General features: G+C 48.2%; 1 protein-coding gene, 1 long non-coding RNA gene and 1 other non-coding gene across 6 annotated transcripts in view; 2 read left to right on the top strand and 1 right to left on the bottom strand.

Annotated features, from left to right (window-relative positions):
* Positions 1 to 1,764: 1,764 nt before the first annotated feature.
* Gm29443 (predicted gene 29443) lies at positions 1,765 to 20,584 on the bottom strand. Of its 2 annotated transcripts, none has more exons than NR_136928.1 (3): positions 20,456 to 20,584; positions 11,261 to 11,363; positions 1,765 to 2,041 (listed from the first exon to the last, which is right to left on the bottom strand). It is a non-coding gene; the product is annotated as a predicted gene 29443 (long non-coding RNA). The 2 variants fall into 2 exon arrangements; NR_136929.1 differs by lacking the exon at positions 20,456 to 20,584 and adding an exon at positions 20,342 to 20,368.
* Positions 9,731 to 9,833, top strand: Gm24708. The gene has a single exon (XR_003946917.1). It is a non-coding gene; the product is annotated as a U6 spliceosomal RNA (small nuclear RNA).
* Positions 19,415 to 21,296, top strand: part of Arhgap35 (Rho GTPase activating protein 35) — a 120,521-nt gene continuing 118,639 nt past the window's right edge. For 2 of the 3 annotated variants that reach the window (XM_006539809.4, XM_011250512.3), the window contains exon 1: positions 19,740 to 19,936. The gene's annotated coding sequence lies outside the window, so the exon portion shown is untranslated. Of the gene's footprint in view, positions 19,937 to 21,296 lie in introns of all 3 variants that reach the window. The other variant, NM_172739.4, reaches the window with a different exon arrangement.

Raw genomic sequence — 21,296 nt, 5'->3', positions numbered from 1 at the left:
AAATAAATAAACAAATAAATAACTTTATATGTGTTTATATGTTTATGTAACTCTTGTTCAAGGGCTAAGTATCTGAGGGGGAGATCCCTTTATTGGTGAAATGTTTTTCTCAACTTTCTTTTTAATACTCTGTTGGCCACATATAAGACAGGAGTACACGGGGTTTAAATCTATATTCGCTACAGAGGTTCTAGAACTCTCTCTTCCTGAGGCCATCATAGGGGAAGAAGTCAGCAGATGCGTTCCACTCCTCCGCCCCCCCCCCCCCCACACACACACACTCATCCCTCTTGCGGCGCCTAACTCGACCAGCAAGAACGACGCTGGTACCTCACAGAGCCTCATTATCATACCTCATTTGCATGTCTCACATCTGATTGGTTATACTCTCAAAGGCCAGGCAGTGTCTTTGCAAAAAACTTTACTGCATATGTACACATTGGTTGTTTGTCCAAACTTATGCGTGGTGGCCAGCAGTAGCCAGTGCCACTCTGCAATGGCACATGTGGCTTCCCACACATCCCAGAAATAGCTAATTTTACAGACATTGTCAGAGATGGTAGATAAGCAAAAAAACGCAGCAAAGATCTGGGACTCCAGGTTTAGAGGAAGTCTGCACAGACGGATGGTCACAGCTATCCCGAACAGGCCCCATCAGGGAAGTTGTTCCCATCGAGTCCTGGGCTGCTCTCTGGAGGCAAGAGACTGGCTTCAGATGTGTGTGGAATTAAGTCTTGAGATGGCATCCTCTCAAAGCCATGCACTGTTACTGAAACCCAGGAACGGAGGAGTATGGCTGAGTCTACGCAGCCATTCTCAACCTATGGGTCACGGCCCCCAAACACCATCGAAAACCACAGCTGTTTACGTTACACTTCATAATCGTGGCAAAATTAGACTTATAAAGTAGCAACCGCCATAATGTCATGGTTGGGGGTCAGCACACCGTGAGGGACAGTATTAAGGGATCGCAGCATTCGGAAGGTCGAGAACCATCGGTAGAGGAGTTCTAGTTTCGGTGCTATATTGGCAATCGACGTGCATTAAGCGGCTGGAGAAACAGAAGCTAAATAACCCAAAGTAACCAGCAAGTGGTGCTGAGCAGGGGAGATCAGCAGGAACAGGCAGGAAAACCCATCAGACAGCGATCTCAGTAAGAGCACTCTGGAATGGTGGCCCTGGTGGGGACAGAGGCACGGTTCGCCCTTGACACCCTCAGCAGCCAGAGAAGTTCCACAAAGCTCGGGACAAACTGGGATTCAAGGCTTCAATATGAATCTTAGGACTGGCTCATAGAATAAAGGCAGTTTGCACATGGGTGTAAGCGTGAAGGCGGAAAAAAGAAAGCCAAGCATGATCCTGGTGAGTGTGGCCTCTTAGAGGAACACAGCCTTTACAAAGGAGAAAATAACATTTTTTTGAGACAGGGTCTTCCTCTTTGTATGTATCTCTGGCTGTCCTAGAATTTGCTATGGAGACCAGGCTAGTCTTGAACTCACAGAGATCTACCTACCTCTTCTGGGACTAAAGGTGTGCACCACCATGCCTGGTTACAAACGGGAAATTTGAATATAGCCCAGAACATCCTTTTTCCCCTCTGCTTTTACCTTAAAACAGGACCAGGACCTGCTATTTCCCCTTGACATAGAATTTAGTAGAAAGTTATTCCTAGAATGATCTTGGCTTTTATTATAGCCTCTAAAGGATTTCAAAATAGGGCTGGCGAGATGGCTCAGCGGCTAAGAGCCCTGACTGGTCTTCCGAAGGTTCTGAGTTCAAATTCCAGCAACCACATGGTGGCTCACAACCACCCATAATGAGATCTGATGCCCTCTTCTGGAGCATCTGAAGACAGCTACACTGTACTTACATATAATAAATAAATCTTTGAAAAAAGAATGTGTACTTTCAATAAATAAGTAGGCGGTCCTTCATCCCCAGGTTAAGAACTGTTCAGGATGGGAGACTGCACCTGCATCCAGGCACACCCGTGATGGTCTGAGAGCGCTTCCTCTCCAACTCTCGCCGGAAGCTGAGTGTTCTGCATCAAAAAAAAAAAAAAAAAAAAAAAAAAAAAGATTTCAAAATAGATTTCTTATTGTATTTAGAATATGCTTTGAACCCATGTGTAGTTTTTCAGAACTCTCATTAATGATCGTGAATTACCAATTTAGATTTTTTTTTGTGGTGGATGTCTTTATTTTTATTTTCTGTGAGTACTTTGCCCAAGTGTGTGTGTACCTGGTGCCTACAGAGGCCAGAAGAGGGCGCCAAAGCCCCAAGATCTGGAGTTGTGGATGATTGTGAGCCACTGGGTGGGTGCTGGGAACTGAACCCTGGTCTTTGTCAATAATAAAAGCGTTCTTAACCACAGAATCAGCTCTCTCCGGCCCCTATAACACCTTTTGTGAATCTTTTAAAATTCTACTAAATAGGCTGGCCATTTGTGACCTTTATATGTGTGTATTTCTGTGTGTGTGTGTGTGTGTGTATGTGTGTGTGTGTGTGTGTGTGTGTTTGTAGAACTTTATGTCAAGTACACAAAACAAACCAATTTAGAGGTAGTAAATGGAGTCTTATAGGTATTTAGGTTTTCCTATTTTTGTTTACACCTCCAGTCTCTCCCATCAGTGCAGCCCTTTCCTCTAAAAACCCTTTCTACACACCTGCTCCTTCTCAGCTTCCCACGATTGTGTTTTATAAGGAGATAAGGGAGGGAGGGGAAGGAATATGTTTGGTGGCGGGGAGGTATGGTGTGGTGGAAGGGGTGCCTCTACAGGTTCATGCCGAGGTATCCCTTCCCCCTGAGGGACCAGCCACACAACGGTATAGTATAGAATAGAGGTTATTCAAGGCATGGGGAGGGGAGTTGAGGGAATATAGACAGAGAAAGGCAGAGAGGGGTGGGGGAGGCTGTGGAGGCATGTGGAGGGAGGAGGGAGGAGAATGGGAAGAGAGGGGTAAGGAGCAAGATGACAGAACTAGAGCAAGAAGGCAAGAGAGAGAAGGGGCCAGGCAGCCCCTTTTATAGTGAATCAGCCACACCTGGCTGAGCCTAGACTAAATGCCTCCACCCTCCAGTCCTATTTTCATAGACCTAAGGAACTAAAGTACACACACTTTTTTTTTAAAGACTTGCAAGTGTCTGGTTCACTTGTAAACACCTCTCCTGGGCCACACTCGATTAATGATGTCTAACAAGATAGGAGGGCTGCCATGTGTAACTAATGTCGAACTTCCTCCAGCTTAGCATATGAGAAAAAAAATGCTCAAAAGCGAGGAGGAGGAGGATGTGGTGGAGCACGCCTTTGATCCCAGCACTAAGGAGGCAGAGACAGCAGGATCTCTGAGAGTTCAAGACCAGCCTGGTCTACAGAGCAAGTTCCAGGACAGCCAGGGCCACACAGGGAAACCCTGTCTCAACAACAAAAAATTGAGGAGGACCTAACCTGGTAGGCACTTGGGCCTCTGATGCCTGTGCCTCATCTGAAACTTACCATCTTTACCATCATGTTTTGCTTCAGAAAAATCAAGTAAAATGTCCCCATATCTGTGGAAGTAGGATGTAGAATGGCTCCAGGTTTTTTGTCTTGACTTTTGTTGTTGTTTTGCTTTCTTAGACCATCTTATCATGTAGCCAAGGCTCTCCTTAAGTTTGCTACACAGCCCAGGCTGGCCTTGGTTCTTCTTCCTCTTCCACCTCTACCTCCTCCTCCTCCTCTTCCTCCTTCTCAAGAGTGCTGGGACCATAGGTTGTGTTACCCTGCCTCCTTCGATATGTTGTTCTTGTTTTGCCTGAGACAGGGTCTCCTTAGGTAGCTTGGAATTTCTGAGCTCCTGCCAGCCAAGGGCCAGGATGCAGCTACTACCGCCATACCTGCACGACATTAACATTTTTAAAGAACACTGGTCAACTTTTTGTTTTGCTTTGCTTTAAATACTCTTCAGTGAGGGCTCATCTAATACTCCTGCATGACTAACCTCATGGTTTGCACATTAGCCAGATCGTGCAGGTCTAGTGCTACACCTTTCCAGTCCAGCATGTTAGGAGCCAAGGGGATAGATGCCCCTCACTTCTGCTCAGGGGAACTTGTAGAGGAGGGAGGGAGGGAAGAAGGGAGGGAGGGAGGGACGGGAGGTCTTCAGGCTCCACCAGAAGAATTAGAATCTATTGTTAAACAAGAACCTTTGGGGGCCAAGATATAGCTCATTGGTTAGAAGCCTGGACCACTCTTGCAGAGGACCTCAGTATAATTCTGAGCACCCACTTCCTTACAGAGACAGAGTGTACTCCATCTCTGCTCAGATCTAACGCCTCTGACCTGCGCTCATGTACACACCCACCCACCCACCTGTACCCACCTGAAGGCACATACACACTACTAAAAAACCAAAACAAAAGACTGAAACTAAAACCAATTAACCAATTAACCTTGAATGGTCTGCAACCACACTGAAGTTTCACAGGCTCTTCTCTAACTTGACTTCCAGCTCTAAATGCAAACACTCACGCCTGTGATTTTACAGGGAGCCAGATGGAATTTACTAACCTGTCAAGTCCAGGTAGGTCTTCGGAAACACTCGTGGTGATGAGCTGCCCCCTAGTGTTCATGCTTGGTAATTACACTTAACCATAATCGGGAGCTGGGGGCGCTGCAGGAATGTGAAGACCCAACTCACAGATGGGATTATAAATTAGTTCTGCACGTCAACTTCAGGGACTGTCAGGGCAACCCAGCCTACATCACTAAGCAACTTCACATCTAAAAGTGAAGTTTATTGGGCTCAGTCATAAAGGCGTCCCCCCACCCCACTGTAATCCTGAGAACATAGTTGGAGGTGCTGGACCCACACAGTGAAAGGAGAGAATGCTCAAAAACTGTCTCCTAACTTTCACTCACATGCAATGGTATGTGGGCGCTCCACCCCCACAATAGATAATAAAGATCACCCAAAAGTGAAGTTTAAATTTATATTATATTTTAATTTATTTTATGTGTGTAAATGTGTGTATTTCTGTGTGGTAAGAATGAAGATCATGAGACAACCTGGGGATATTTCTAAGACTTTTTTTTTTCTGAGACCGTCTCCCATTGGCTAAGAACTTCACTGAGTAAGTTAGGGTACTTGGCCAGCAAGCTCCAAGGGTCCCATTGTCTTCCCATCTCACCAGGGGCACACCACCAAGCCCACAGAAGAATTTACAAAAAAGGAGGCAGAGGAAGAGACCCAAGATATAGGGGGCGTGGACTCAGTCTAACTTCACTTTTAAACAATATTTTTTTTCAGTGTGTGTGTGTGTGTGTGTGTGTGTGTGTGTGTGTGTGTGTGGTGCGCGCGCGCGCGCATGAGTGCAAGCTCCTGCATATAAGTACCAATGTCTCTGGAGGCCAAAGGCTTTGATCCCCTCTTGCTGTAATTCAGGTGATTGTAAGCCACATGATGGCTCACAAACATCCATTAACTCCAGTTTTAGGATATCTGGCACCCTCTTCGGACCCCACTCACAACACATAAAATAAAATAATCTAAAAATAATAATAATAAAAGGTTTCCAGAAAGTCGCCCATTCTCCTACTCAAGAGTCTGCAGTGGTAGATTAAATAGTTCAATGTTTTTCCCTCACATTTCTTACTTTCGTCACCACCAATCCATAGCATAATTGCTTCGTAGATTTGTGTCTCCATACTCTGTCCTTCTATCTCACCGTGCATTTTAAACCTTCCCTCAAAACCAATACCAGAGTGAGATCTTGCCATTCTCTGCAGTGGAGAATCGTCCACACCTTCATCGCAGGTGACCTGGGACTTCCTGTAGGGCAAAGACTGTGAACGGGAGATGCAGGGCATAAGCTGGGTGGTACCCTGAGCATCTTCTGCTGGTTTTATATCCTCGTGGAAAAAAACACAGACATTAAGAAATTAGGTTTTCTACTTCAGGGAACATAAACTAAAATCAGAGAATAAGATGTAAAAATAACCATACAAAGGAAAACAGGTCTAGCAATGGAGGTCGGTGGCAAAGCCTTCATTCCCCAACACAGATGAAGTCTTAGGTTTGCTCTACGTCATTACAAAGAAAACAGGGAAACAGCGCCACCTATGGGAGAATGTGGCTACCCACAGGCTGGGTTATCAGGCTGGGTTGATAATCCACAGTCTGGAATGGGTCTAGGCATCAGATATTTTGGATCCTTCCCACAGGCTGCTGCTGGTCCTGATGGGGATTCTTTGGCGATGAGGAGTGCGGCTTCAGCTAATAGCTCTGAGCTAGGGGTACATTTGAGTTAGCTGTTGATTATGTTCATTGGGCACGAGCCTGTCTTCTGTCCCTGGGGAAAGCAGAGGAACCTACAATAAACTCTGGCTGGTGTATTTTTTAAAAAACTCCCACGTGAAGCATAAAGTGAAAAGATAAGGTATGTTCATTCAGTGAAATGTTATATGGCAATAGAAACAAACAGGGGCCCCTTTCCTTCTTATTCATAAGCCAGCCCAGCCCTTCTGTGACCTCCCTGCCTCGGGCCACCAGACAGGCAGCAATCTGCCCCACCCCACAACACTCACCCTGCTGGCAATGTTGTTGTTTTGGCTTTAGTTTGTTTTGTTTTGTTTTTGTTTTCAGACATGTTCCCATATACTCGAGAAATGCCTAAAACTAGGTTTATTGTGGAGGACTCCCTTGGTGTCCTCATCCTGCTGCCTCAACTTCCCATGTGCTGTGATTACAGGGGTGGACCACAGAAACAAACCAAGTGACCAAATGTTCAATAGGAGGCAAGAGGATTTCCAGGTTCAGTTCAAAGCCAGCCGGACCTACATACGGAGACTCCATGTCAACAATAATAGGAATAGCCAAGGGGGGTGACAGAGGACGTTAATCCCTTTAAGTCCCTGGACTTTAAGCACTCCAGAAGCAGAGATGGGCATCCTTTGAGCTTGAGGCCAGCCTGGTATACATAGCAAGCAAGTTTCAGACTAGCCAGGGCTGCGTAGAGAGACCCTGTCTCAAAACTAAATAAATTAATGATAAAATACATTAATGATAAATTGTGAGCTTGAAATAGAACATAGCCATATACACCTATAATTCCAGCACTGATTACACAGAGGCAAAAGTGTTAGAAGTTCAAGGCCAGCCTTTGTACTTGGAGATACTGTCTAACCAAAAACTATAAAAATGAAAAAATAAAAGTAAATTGTATGCCGCTAATATGACTCATTGGATATGTTGACCAGGCTGGCCTGATATTCACTAAGTAAACCAGGCTACACTTTATAATTTGTGATGATCCTCCTGCCCCTGCCTCCAGAATGCTGGGGTTGAAGGCAAAAAGATCTAAAGAGTTCAAGGTCTTCCTTGATTACAGAGCAAGTATGAGGCCAGTCTGGGATATAGGATACTTTGTCTCAAGTCTGGGATATAGGATACTTTGTCTCAAGTCTAGGATATAGGATACTTTGTCTCAAGTCTGGGATATAGGATGCTTTGTCTCAAGAAATCAAACGGAGGCTGGAGAGATGGCTCATCAGTAAGTGTTGGAATGATACTTTTGTACACTGTGTGAAGGTGTGTGTTTATCCTTCTTTACCTACCTAAGGCACCTCCTGATTGGTTCAAATAAAAAGCCATGGCCTATAGCAAAAGGCAGGATAGTAAGATGGGACACCTGGCAGAGAGAGAGGAACTCTGGGGAGAGAGAGAGAGAGAGAGAGAGAGAGAGAGAGAGAGAGAGAGAGAGAGCCAGAGAGAGAGCCCAGGAATTCACCACCCAGACTCAGAAGTTGGATGTATGAAACTGAGGAGAGGTATTAGCCATGTGACAGACATAGAATAGCATAACCAGGTTAATATAAGTTACGAGCTAGTTGGGGAACAAGCTAAGGTCAAAAGCTTTGCAAAGAAATATAAAGGTCTCTGTCTCTGTCTCTGTCTCTGTCTCTGTCTCTCTCTCTCTCTCTCTCTCTGTTGTTGCCCCAGCGTGTAAGCGCTCAGCTACTGCTCTCCAGCACCATGCCTCCATGTCAGCTGCCATGCTCCCCACCACGATGACCGTGGATTCATCCTCTGTAACTATATGCAAGCCCCCAGTTAAATGCTTTCCTTTCTAAGCTGCCTTGGTCATGGTGCCTCTTCACAGCAACAGAAAAGTAACTAAGGTACAGGTGATACACGGAGTTAGATGCTAGCCTGGGAGTCAAAAGGCAAACATGAAAAAAATATATATCAGGACTAGAGAAATGGCTCAGAGGTTAAGATCACTGGCTGCTCTTCTAGAGGTCCTGAGTTCAATTCCCAGAAACTACATGATAGCTCATAGCTGTCTATAATAAGATCTGATGTCCTCTTCTGGAAGTTGGACATATGAAACTGAGGTTACCAGCCATGTGGCAGACATAGAATAGTATAAACTTAATATAAGTTCCAAGCTAGTTGGGAAACAAGCCAAAGTCTATGGCCTAGGCATTTATTTATAAAACACAAGTCTCCAAGTCATTATCCGGGAACTGGGTGAGGGTAGAAAAGCCCAAGGTTACAAGTAGGAGACAAAAGATTCAGAAGAGCACATCGGAGATGATGTTATTCCAACGGCACATATGGAGATGGGTGGAGATAGGGCAGGGAAGGGAAAGGCTGCTCAACATGACCAGTATGAAAATGCTATCCTGAGTCCCCAAAATCTAGGTGTGGTGGTTCTTGCCTGCAGTGCTCTAAGTCTGAGGAGTCCTGTGAGTTCAAGGCCACTACGGAGTCCCTGTCTCAAAGGAAGAGAGAGAGAGAGAGAGAGAGAGGGAGAGAGAGAGAGAGAGAGAGAGGATGGTGGGGGGTGTGGTGGTGGTGGTGGTCGGTGAGCTCAGTGGTTAAGAATGCTTGTTGCTCTTCCAGGGGCCTAGAGTTTGGTTCCTGGAAACCAGGCTGAGTGGCTCACAATGGCCTGCAACTCTAGGTTCAAGGGCTCTCAGAGCCTCTTCTGGCTTCTGTAGGCACCTGTATTCATGTGCATATGCACACGCACACACATGCATGCACACACACACACACACACAAATAAAATTTTAATTTTAATTTTTTTAAAAAGAAAGAGAGAGCGAGAGGGAGGGAGGAAGGAAGGAAGGAAGGAAGGAAGGAAGGTAGGAAGCTGTTCTTGGAAAGTCCATCATTCTGGGACACCTATCTATCTATCTATCTATCTATCTACCTACCTACCTACCTACCTACCTACCTACCTACCTACCTATTCTTTTGAGACAGGGTTTTTCTGTGTAGTCCTGGATGTCCTGGAACTCACTTTGTAGACCAGTCTGGCCTTGAACTCATGGATCTGCCTACCTCTGCCTCATTATTGCTGGGATTAAAGGTGTGTGCCACCACCTCCCAGTCCTAATGACAGATTCCTAATTCAGATACATTATACACAAATGGTCATGACAGAGACTTGGATCCCGACCCTCTCTACCTTCCCATTCCCACCGCTAGCACTTTACAAGTCAGGCCTACTGCTTAAGAACTGCTCTCAGCATTATCTTCCAAGTCCACACAACAGCTCGCTGAGCTCTGAGCATGCGGTGGCTTTTCCAGCCCAAAGCTTGAAAATCCTCCTCCTTTCTCCTGAAGAACATTCTAAAGCACAAACAGCACATGGTCAGGTCTGCCTGCAGCAACGCCTATCCTCTGTACCAATTTCTATCCTAAAAACAACAACAAAATCACCAGCTAAAAGCAAGCTGGGGTGCTGCTTCGGCAGCACATATACTAAAATTGGAACGATATAGAGATTAGCCTGGCCCCTGAGCAAGGATGACATGCAAATTCATGAAGCGTTCCATATTTTTAAGATTTTGCTGACAGGAGCCTGATATAGCTGTCTCCTGTGAGGCTATACCAGTACCTGGCAAATACAGAAGTGGATGCTCACAGTCATCTATAGGATGGAACACAGGGCCCCCAATGGAGGAGCTAGAGAAAGTACCCAAGGAGCTGAAGGGGTCTGCAGCCCTATAGGAGGAGCAACAATATGAACTAACCAGTACCCCCGGAGCTCGTGTCTCTAGCTGCATATGTAGCAGAGGATGGCCTAGTCGGCCATCAATGGGAGGAGAGGCCCTTGGTCTTGCGGAAGATTCTATGCCCCAGTATAGGGGAAAGCCAGGGCCAGGAAGTGGGAGTGGGTGGGTTGGGGAGCAGGGGGAGTAGGGGGGGGGAATAGGGGATTTTCAGAGAGGAAACTAGGAAAGGGGATAATATTTGAAATGTAAACTAAGAAAATATCTAATTTAAAAAAAAAGGCAAGTTGGGGAGGAAAGGTGTAATTCAGCTTACAGGTCAACTGTTAAAAGGAGGCCAAGGAGGGCCTCAAGGCTAGAGCCTGGACAGAGGGACTAAAGCAGAGACCTTTGAAGAATGCTGCCTACTGGGTTGCTTCCAGGCTCCCAGAAGGCTAGGTTCCTTATATAGCTTAGTCTCCACCCCCATCCCCCAACCCCATCTGGAGTGACACCACCTGCAGTGGCTGAGCCCTCCCACATCAATTAGCAATCAAGATAATGCCCTGCAGACTTGGCCACAGGTCAATCTGATAAGGCATTGCTCAATTGAGGTTACAACCAAGATTAGCCATGGAAAACTGGCCTGCTACTGGTCTAGTCTGTCTACTTGGTGAGAGTTCCAGACCAGCAAAAGACCTTGTCTAACAAACAAAGTAGCAAACTGTTCAGGTTGACTTTGGGGTCTGGAGAGATGGCTCAGTGGTTGGGAACATTGACTGGTCTTCCAGAGAACCTGGGGTTCAATTCCCAGTACCCCTGTGCCAGCTCTAGTTCCAGAGGATCCAACACACCCTTCTGGCCCCTCTAGACAGCAGGCATATACAAGGTGCACAGACATACATTAGGCAAAACACCCAAACACATAAAATAAAAAAAGGGGAAAATGGCCAATAGGAAGTGTTTGAGAAATTCTGGAGCAAGTGAAATTTCCCCTTTCCCCCTCCCTTGCTTCCCTCCCCTCCCCCACCCCTTTTGTTCTCGACAGGGTCTCATGTATCCCAGGCTGACTGGAACTCAATACGTAGTGAAAAATGACTTTGAACTTTTGACCTTCCTGCCAGTAACTCCTAAGGGTCAAGATTAGAGGTGTGGCCCACCAGGACTTCAGGCATGGTAGGCGAGCATTCTATCAAGAAAGTTAGGTCCCCAGCCCTAAAAGTCTTCAATGACTTTGTAAGGGCACATTAATTAGAGCTGAGCATGGTGGTACATGCCTGTAATCCCAGCACGAGGGAGACGGAGTCGAGACAACCAAAGTACAAAGTACAGCTCCATAGTGACTTCAAGCCTGTCCATTCTGAGACTCTTCTCAAGACCCTAAAACAAAACAATGAGTGAGGCAAGTAAGAGAGCTTATCTAGAGAAAGTGCTAGCCACACAAGCCCAGGGACCCGAGTTCAATTCCTGGAACCCCTTCAACAAGGAAACAATTGACTTCCAAGTTGTCCTCTGGCATCTACAGGCATGCCATGGCACCCACCTACACGGACACTTACCTTGAAAGAAGTCAGTTGGAGCACCCATTCTGTAAAACTCCCTTGGGAAGATATATCAAACTTGCTCTTTGAACAGTAACTTCATTCATTAACTTATTCATCGATGTTTCATTGTTTTTTGTAATAGCATCTCATTGCACAGAATGAGCTAACATAGATCTCTCTTCTGTCAAGGATTTAAGTGCATGCGTCTTTTGTTTGCATGTACGTACGTATGTGCACCGTGTACAGTCCTGGCCAGAGGAGGGTATTGGATTCCCTGGAATTGGAGTTAGGGATGGTTGTAAGCCACCATGTAAGTGCTGGGGTGTGGGGCCACCAGACAGAACTGGTAAGGTTGGTGCAGGTTCAAAATCCCCGGTAAATCTCATAATTGAAAATGGCATGCGTTGGAACCAGCTACTGGCCAGGTGCTGCTGTAGTGCCAGGGAAATGTACGTGATCCCCAAAGAACAGATAGGAGCCGATCTGATGGAATCACAGTAGGGCCTTCTTACTTCATTTGAGCTAGCTCCGGCCCCTCGGTGCCCTGCTGTCATGGAGGACGGTTTTTGGTGATGAGGAGCTCCAAGCATCTATCCGGACAAGGCTTTATAGTAAGTAGCAAGGGCTGGGGTGGGCCAGTGAGATAAGTGTGTAAGCATCTAATTGAGAAGTTACTGTGGCCTTTAACATAATTGGCTGGTGCTGGGAGTCATATGATAAATTTAATTTCTGCTTTCCTCTGTTTTCTTGGTCATTAGACAGGGGGCAGGCTTGTAACCTGGGGGTGCTGGTTCGTTGAGGAAATAACCTGGAGATGCTGATCTTGTTGGAGGTTAGCCTAGAGACTCAAGCTAAGCTCGGGTTGTTGGGGGTAACTTGAAAACTAATGCTAGGTACCGGCCTGTTAGTTTGCCCGAGTTTAAACTTAGGCCAGGTTCTCTAAAATGGGAGTCTGAACTTGAAAGATTTGGTCTCTCACTACCTGTCCTGGAACATGAAACCACCACACCCCACCGAGAGGGCCGTGACAATCAGTCACTTAGGGACAACACCTGAAGTCCTTCCCCATGCAAATAAAGCATTCCTAACACCTCAGACTGAGCCAAGGGATCTACCCCTGGATCCCACTCTATCCCCAAATGCTTATTTATAACATCCCTATCAAAATGGTCCCTATCAACATGGAATAAAGTGCATACGTTATTTCACCAAGAATCACCCGAGGGTGGCTGTTTTATTGCGCTGTAACACTCTAGGTAAGAGTTTTTTCTCCCAAAGCATTCATTGCTGGACCTCAGCTCCACTCAGCAGGCCAGGCTTGCTCCACTGGCTGCTGTTTGCTGTTTTAGTGGCTTAGTGGCTCTGGCTCCAGCTTCTGGCTGTCCACAGCAGCTCGTCTGGTTGTCCACAGCTGCCACTAGCACTGAGGCTGCCACAATAATGAAACAGAGCTGGCTGCCTGCCCTGCCTAGGTTTCCCCTCGGAGAGCTGTACTTCTTTGGCCGTTCAGGTCATTCCAGAGCGCCTCGGAACCTTTCCTTCTGGCCTGGCTAGAGATCCTTGTCTTCATTCCATGCATCCTGTCTTCCTGGAGCACCACTGGCATTCCAGCAGCCAGGCAGGCATGCAGCCCGACACTGAGGCCTGAACTCAGGTTCTCTGCCAAAAGCAACAAGTGCTCTAAGACCAAGGAGGCATATCTCTAACCCCTGGTCTGACGAATCTCTTAATCCTGCCTCAGCCTCCTATCCGCTGGAATTATAGGCTTTTATTTTTATATGTGGCAAAGATGATACACTCTTAACAAGAATCTGGCAGCATGACCATGAGAACCAATGTTCTATCCTAACACAGAGTATCAGGGTTGGATCTCACAAACACTTAAGACTCAGAAGGCTGAACTTGTATGACAAAACATTTCCTGGGGAGAGGCAACACACACATCTATCCACCCCACATAGGGATTCATGGGAGACCAAAGTATAGATATACCAAAGTCCAACTTAATGAACCATGAATTTTATTGAAATTACTTACAGGACTATAGGTGAGAGGTTACTTTCAGGAGCAGAAATTTATCATCAAAGCCCACCCCAGCATGGGTGACAGGTCACAAAAGCTGAGACCCTAAAGCACACTGCACAACCTGCAGGCTGCTCAATACATTGGTCTAAACCTCTTCCAAGCACCTCTGCTGGATCCTGCCTCTCCTAGACAGCTGGTCTCTCTCAGTCTTCTTTTAGTACTCTGGGAGAGAGAGACCTAGTGAATCCGGTCAGTTTCAGGGACTTCCTGAAGCTATTTTGTTTCCATTCAGAATGAAATGTTTCAAACTCTGAGGAAACTGCTATACAACAGAGTTATGTGTGAGAGTATTTACAGGCGGATCCATTTACATTTAGTACTTGTGGTGGTTAGAATGAAAATGCCCCCCATAAACCTAAAGGGAATAGCACTACTAGGAGGTGTGGCCTTGTTGGAGTTGGTGTGTCACTGGGGCTGGGCTTAGAGGTCCCTAAAAGCCCAAGCTGGACCCACTGTTTCTCTCTCCCTGCTGTCTGTTGATCCAGATGTAAAACTCTCCAGCATCATGTCTGCCTGCACATCCTTATGTTTCCCACCATGATGGCAATGGACTAAACTTCTGACCTGTAAGCCAGCCCCAACTAAACGTTTTCTTCTTTATGTTGGATGATGATGGCACACACCTTAAATTCCAACAGGCAAAGGCAGGAGGATTTCTGAATTCAAGGCCAGTGTCTGATCTATGGAATGAGTTCTAGGATAGCCAGAGGTACACAATAAAACCCTATCTTAAACAAACAAACAAACAAACAAAGTTTTTATAAGAGTTGCCATGGTGATTAGCATAAGAGTTCTCTCTTAAGAGGCATCTGAGAGATGATCTCACACTGTTCTGTTATTTACAGGCTAGGATGGCTGGACATGTACACCCGTAATCCCACTACTTGAGAGCTTAAGGCAGGAGGATCAGGAGCTGAAGGCCAGTGTTGGCTGCATAGTGAGTCTGAGGTAGCCTTTGCTACAAAATACTCCATCTCAAACAAAATAAAGCTGGGTGGCCAAAACCTGTTAACTCCAGCATCAGCAGAGGCTGAAGCAGGAAGACTGAAAATTCAAGCCTGAAAGAACTGTATAGACTGACCAGCCTAAACAACTTGGTAAAATTCTGCCTGGGGGCGGGGGTGGGGGTGGGGGTGGGGGTGGGGTGGGGGGAGGGACACAAAACAAAAACCTCTCTCATTGGTAGAGAGCTTGCCTTTTACCTGTCCCGCACCAAAAGCAAACAGGCAAACAAGCTGAGATCTGTGCTTTACTCAAATTTACATGAAATTTATTTCATTTTCCCTGCTCTCTTTTGCTTTCTGAGGCAGGATTTCTCTGTTTCCTGTGCTGCCTTTGAGTACCCAGACTATTGCAAGTCAAAGATCAATCTGGCCGCGAATTCTCCCAGTCCTCCTGCCTCTCCCTCTTAAGTGCTGGGATTATGCTAATTTTACAAATTTATAGAAATAGGTTCATCGTGAATCCTTCCAACAAAATTTGGCGTACTGTACACTAGATGTCTTGAGTCCTTCCTGGAGAGCTGTGATTCTGCTGTGATTGCGAGCACCCCTGGCTTCTTGTCCCTTCCTCATCATAGGCTGCCTTTCTGGCCAGTGGAGGAAGGAAGATCATCACTGGCAGTATTCTCCCGCAGCTTTAGCGAGAACCGGCTTTCTCGGCTCCGCGGGTAGACGGCGCTGTAGGATCATCGACCTCTTGGTCAGGATCAGCCCTGGTTCCGACCCTCTCTTTAATTCTCCGGAATAGGGACTGAATACGTCCGAGCATCGCCAATTTTTATGCAAAACTTTTGTGGTCGTGTCAATCCCCCCGCCGCCACCATCCATTTCTGCAATTCGCGTCCAGACCTGAAGCGCGTTTGGTTCCTAGCATTCTGGTGGAAGTGACCTCCAGCTACTCGGGCCTCCAGGGCTATGCTTGGGAAATCTTGATAGAGATCCAACCCAGCAGCCCGGCAGCCCGTTCTTGTCTCTGTCAGCTAATTGTTTAGTCGGATGTTTGTTTATCCTGGAGTGAAGGGGGGCCGGGTGCGCGGGGGTGGCTGCCCCAAGGGAAGCCTGCTTCCTGTCGTTGGCTTACTCAGCTACCATTCGCCTACTTAAGTCCTGGAAAGAATTGCAGAGCTGGGAAGGCCTTGCCGGATGGTGCCTTCACCCAACAACAACAACCAAACACTTCCTGAGCCCTCTCCCTTGTGCTTAGACCTGTTGGTGACATCTATGGTGATTGTGGGAGTGCTAGATCTGCGCTCTTAAGCGATAGGAAAGAATTAAGAGATAGGAATAGCCAGGCTGCGGTTGCAAATGCCTTTTATTCTAGAACTCTAGAGGCAGAGACAGGCAAATCCTCCTCTCTCTCCTCCCCGCCCCTCTCTCTGTGATACCCAGGTTCTTTGGGATACTAGAGGGGCCAGCTCCCTGACCCAGCTTGAGAGACATCTGAAAGCACAAGAGTGAGCAGACAAGGACTTTGCCTTTTTGACTACCATTAGATTGAATGCCAGCTATTCTTTTTGTTTCCTATTTAATTACTCATTAACATCTACTTATATTTGGCCTTTTCTTGTTGTTCTTCCTATTATTATTATTGGTGAAACCAGAGTCCATGTAGCCTGTGCTGGCTTGGAACTAACAATGTAGCCAAGGTTGATCTTGATCTTCCTATCCTCCTGCCTCTACCTCCAAAGGGCTGTTATTACAGGATTCCCACTGTGTGTCATCACACCCCATTTATGTGGTGCTGGTGACTGAATCCAGGACAGGCTAGATAGGCACTCTAGGAGCTGAACTACAACCCTTGCCCAGTGTTCTCATCTGTGAAGCTCCAGGATCCGGCTATTCTGAGAGAGTGACTTCAACCTGAGAAGAAAAGGTGGCAGACTTCAAAAAGGAAAAACCTGAGGTCAAAGTGAGATACTGTCTGTTCACATATTTCCCAAGAGTGGATTTGGTAGGGTTTTGTTTTTATTTTATGTGAATGAGGTGTTTGCCTGCCTATATATCTGTGTACCACATTTGTGCTTGGTGCCAGTGGAGGCTAAGAGGGCATCAGAGCCTCTGGAATTGTAGTTACAGATGATTGTGAGCCACCACGTGGGTGCTAGATATCAAACTCGGGTCCTTTGGAAGGGCATCGGTGCTCTTAAGCACCACGGCATTCCTCTGCCTTGGAAGGGTATTATAGTTTTCTGGACTCTGTTGTGGTAATACATGCACTCATGTGAGAATGGGATTCCTTTTCTATCCAAAAGAGTTAGTCCAACAAAGGTCCATTTTTCTTAAAATTTTCCTCTTTCCCTTTACCTAGTTGATCAGCCAGCCAATCGAGTCAAATTGAGAATTCGAGTTCCCATCAATGGGATAAGACAAAGTTGCTACCTCCATCAATAATAAAAGACAAAAGCCATCTCAGCCATGTATGTTCAATAGTTGAGTTTGGGTTTTGATACGCACACACAGACACATTTTTCTTGAAATTTATTTTTACAGACATGGGTGTTTTTGCTCGCATGCCTGTGCAGTTTCTGGGGAGACCAGGAGAGGGCATCATTTTCCCTGGAACTGGAATTTCAGGCAGTTGTGAGCTGGAATATAACCTGAGTCTTTGAAGAACTGCCAGTGGTCTTAACCTCTGATCCATCTTTACACCTCCCTGCAAACACTGAGTTTGCAAACCAATAATAATAGTAATAATGATAAACTGTCTGGTTGAGTTATTTTTGCTTTGTTCTTGTGTTCTTTTGTGCAACTCCAACATCATTCTTTTCCAACACTCAGGAAGCAGAGGCAGACACAGTCACACATTCAATTCCAATCTAAGCTACATAGTAAATTCCAGGGCAGCCAGGATAGCTAGTGAGAAAAATGTTAATGGAAATTATCTTTAGCCAGGCATGGTGGCAAATGCCTTTAATCCCAACACTTGGAAGGGAGAGGCAGATCTCTCTGAGTTCAAGCCCAGCCTGGCCTACAAAGCAAGTTCCAGGACAGCCAGGGCTACACAGAGAAACCCTGTCTCAAAAAACAGAAAACAAAATTAACTTTAGTTTACTCCAGACACTCTGTGCTTAGGATGGAACCGAATGCCTTGTGTATTTATGCAAGCATTCTACCAATGACTTCTGTCCTCAGCCCCAAGTAATGATCTTTATAGATGGGAGAGGAACCCACTTTTAACTGTTGATCTCTTCAGCCCACACCACAAGAACCTGCCCTCCTAACAAACTTTAATGAGAGGCTTCATTTGTTGGGGTGTTTTAAAATTTGAGCACATGTAAACTTTTTTTTCAGAATATGAAAATTCATTACTGTGTTTCCACTGTAAAATTTTATGATATTGATTTTTCCTTCTTGCCTTTGTAGAGAGCCAAAAGAGACATACATACTGGCTGCCTTAACCACCTTAAAGCAGACTCCAGGAATATCACCCACAGCATGACCTTTTTGACTTCATGAAGTTCTGGCTGCTGGATTTGGTCGAGCCCATGTAATTTTATTTAGCAATGCTTACTGCGTACTCAATACGTGTAGGTCACTCCTTTACACCCCACCCTCATTTAGAGACACAGTAGTTCCCTCTTAACTCCCCTGTTGCTTTCTGATGTTTCAGTTACCGGTGGCTAGGAGGGTCACATCCACATTTCTCTTATTACAGCGTAATATATATTCATCGTTTTTCTATTGTTGTGGGTAATCCTCTGCTAAGAGTAATCCATCAGCTATTATAGATATTAATGTATAAGGGAGATCGCCCATATTTTACTGGGTTCTAGTAGTTCGAGGATTCCCACCATGAATCGTGGCCATAGGGCCTATTATACCTCATTCGATTCTCCAAGCGACCCTTTGGAGTTCAGTATTGTTATCCCACTTTACAGATGAAAAGCCTGGAAAGAAGTGCAAGGCTGGATCGGAAACACGTGCTTCCTTCAGGCATTCCACACTCTGTGAGGCGCCGGGAAAGCCTGTCTTTCACAATCCATCCTTCCGGAGGGCTCCCAGAGGAATACAGAGTTAGAGGGGAGCCCTCTTACATCACCATTCCCCCTGCAAGCACCCAAAGTGACATGTGGTTTGCTGTCATTTGCCCGATGCTGACTTGGGAGACTAGGGCTGCAATGCAGGGCCTGTCCTTCCTCTGCCCGAGACCAAGCACTGGGAGAAATCACCAGTAACTTGTATCAACGCGCCTGGCCCACAGGTTTTTCTTCAGCGCCCGGGAAAGAGCACGTGCCCCCTGTCCCCGCCCACTCTTTTGGGCTGGCCAACGGCGAGCCTGGGTTGGGCTGTGAAGGACCACGCCCCCTTCCCTCGCCCAATTGGTTCACTCGCTGGGTACGCTCCCTCCTTCACAGCCCCGCCTCGCCACCCCACGTTACGTCTGTCCCCCCAACCCCCTCCGTTATCCCGAAGCTGCGGCTCCAGGAGGCGAACCCACCTCCCTCTGCCTTCCATTGGTTAGTGAGGTCCCGCGCGAGCGGGATGGAGCCCTAAGTCCCCGCCCTCACGAGCCGGGCCAAGCCTCTCAGAGATGGCTTTCTCTTGGAGCCGGCGCGGTGTGGGGAGGGGCGGCGGGTACTGCAGCCTGGAACGCGCGACGCCGTGCGCGCCCCCCTTGCGGGCTCCTCCCTCCCTTCGGTGGCTTCGCAGGCTGCAGCCGTCTCTGCGCACGCGCACTCAGCCCACCCCGCGCCCTCCTGTGCCAGTTCGCGGGTGTCCGTCCTCGCGCTGTGTAAATCTGGCGCCGCAGCCGCTGAGGTAGCGGCGTTTTCCTCAGGCGCGCACGCGCACTCGCGCCCTCGGTGTCCGCGCGTGCCTGTCCTCCCGGCCTACGGTCCTCGCGGTGCGCTCGGCCCACAGGGCCGTTATCCACTTCCCAACCCCAGCCCCAGCATCTCTCGCCCCTCAGAAACGCACGCGCACTTGCGAGAGGGTCTCCAGTACGCGCACGGCCGCGGCGGCCGCAGGAAGGAGGCGACAACGCCGCTGCCGCCGCCGCCGCCGCCGCCGCCATTGCGCGGGAGGGAGGGAACGAGCGAGCGAGCGAGGCTGGTCCGCCCTCCCCCTGGTTCCCGCCCCTCCCCCCTTCCCCTCCCCGCCCCCCGCCCCGAGGGAGAGCCGCGGCGCGGCGGGAGGAGGAGGTGGAGGAGGCGGAGGAGGGAGCCCGCGAGGGAGGGTCCGCCCGGCCCCCCGCCGCCGGAGCCGCCACCGCCGCCTCAGCCGCCTCAGGAACGAGTCGCTAGGGGAACATGGCGCCGGGCCCGCCGTCGCTGCGGCTGGGATCGCGGAGGCCGGGGCCGCGCTGAGTGCGCCCCCGAGACTGGTAAGTGTCTCGTAGCTGGCGGAGGGGAATGTGGGGACGGGCGAGGCGCCGGGCGCCGCCCCGCTGCGGGATCCAAGGGTGGGGGGAAAGGCGGGGACCGCGGGGCCCGGAGCCCGCGAACAATGGAGGAGCCGGAGGGGGAGGGGTGGGAGCGCCCCCCCCAGCGCCCCGCGGTCCCCGCGTCCCGGCCGCTGCATGCCCGGGCCCGGCCCGCGCGGCCCGCCTTGCCCTTCCTATTCGCTAGTGTCCCCGCAGCCCTGCAATCCCGGCGTCTGCCTCCACACACGCCCCACCAAACCCGGTGAAGGATCTCGGTGTCTCTCAGCCTCCACTCGAGATACCCGACTCCCAATTCTGAGCCGTCTTCTTTCCCACTTCCTCCCCCACCCCGACCCCCAGTCATACCTACTTCGCCACCTCCTGGAGTCGGCTGTGCTCCTGGGACAGTCTACCTCCTCATTGACCCCTCAGTATCCCCTCTGACGCTCACTTTGAATATCCGTGGCCCTTCTACCTTACCTGTTTTCTGCTAGCATCACTTTTGGGAGGAAATCCCCATTCTCCTTCTTTGGCCTATTTACTGTTATTATCCCTGCGGTAGAACATCTTGCATCCCCAGGAGCTGTCCCTTTAGGACCTGCGGTTCCACCTCCGTGGAGATCCGTATTGGTCTGTTGATACAGGCACTGCTCTACTGCCCTCCCGGTCTTGGCTTTGGACATAATTCCTCCTTGTATTTGGGCCCAACTGCCCCATATTTTGCCGGGTCGCAACACTGAACCTTCTGCACCTCCTAGGATGTCCCTAAGCTCCTTCTCCTACGGTTCTCAGATTCTGATGCGCCTTGCTCGCTTCCTTCCCTTCTCAGTGCTTGCTCCCATTTTGCCATTCAGACCCTGTCCTCTTTTCCAGACCCTTCTGCCTGCCAACTCTGCCCCTGTGCAGGCGCTCTGATCTTGCATGCACTCCCCTGTGGTGCCTGGCTTTTTGCCCTCTTCTTTTTACCCCCTTTTCTGTCCCTTAGGGTGTCTCATTTTTGCCATTTCCTTTAGCAGACCTCTGCCCTAACCCTGACTACTCAGTTGTACTCTCTCTGCACCTCTATTCTCGTTGAGTTTCCTCTCTTTCCCACCTTTATTTCAATGCCCCTCTGCTCTGCTTCATTCATTTGCTCTCTCTCCCCACAAACCCATCACCAGTAAGTTCATCTACACCTAGGACTTGCTGCCTATGTCTTCCTTGCTCCTGGTGTTTCTCTGCACTTTAGATGACTCTGACCCTGATCCTTCACACGCTGCCCATTCTGCCCTTTTCTTCTACCGGCTTTTCCCCTTCATTCTCTTTATTTGGTGCTCTTTCC

The sequence above is a fragment of the Mus musculus genome, chromosome 7 (genome assembly GCF_000001635.26).
Source record: "Mus musculus strain C57BL/6J chromosome 7, GRCm38.p6 C57BL/6J".
Lineage (NCBI taxonomy): Eukaryota > Metazoa > Chordata > Mammalia > Rodentia > Muridae > Mus > Mus musculus.
The sequence above is the reverse complement of the archived record's forward strand: the minus strand, read 5'-3'. Positions and strand labels throughout refer to the sequence as shown.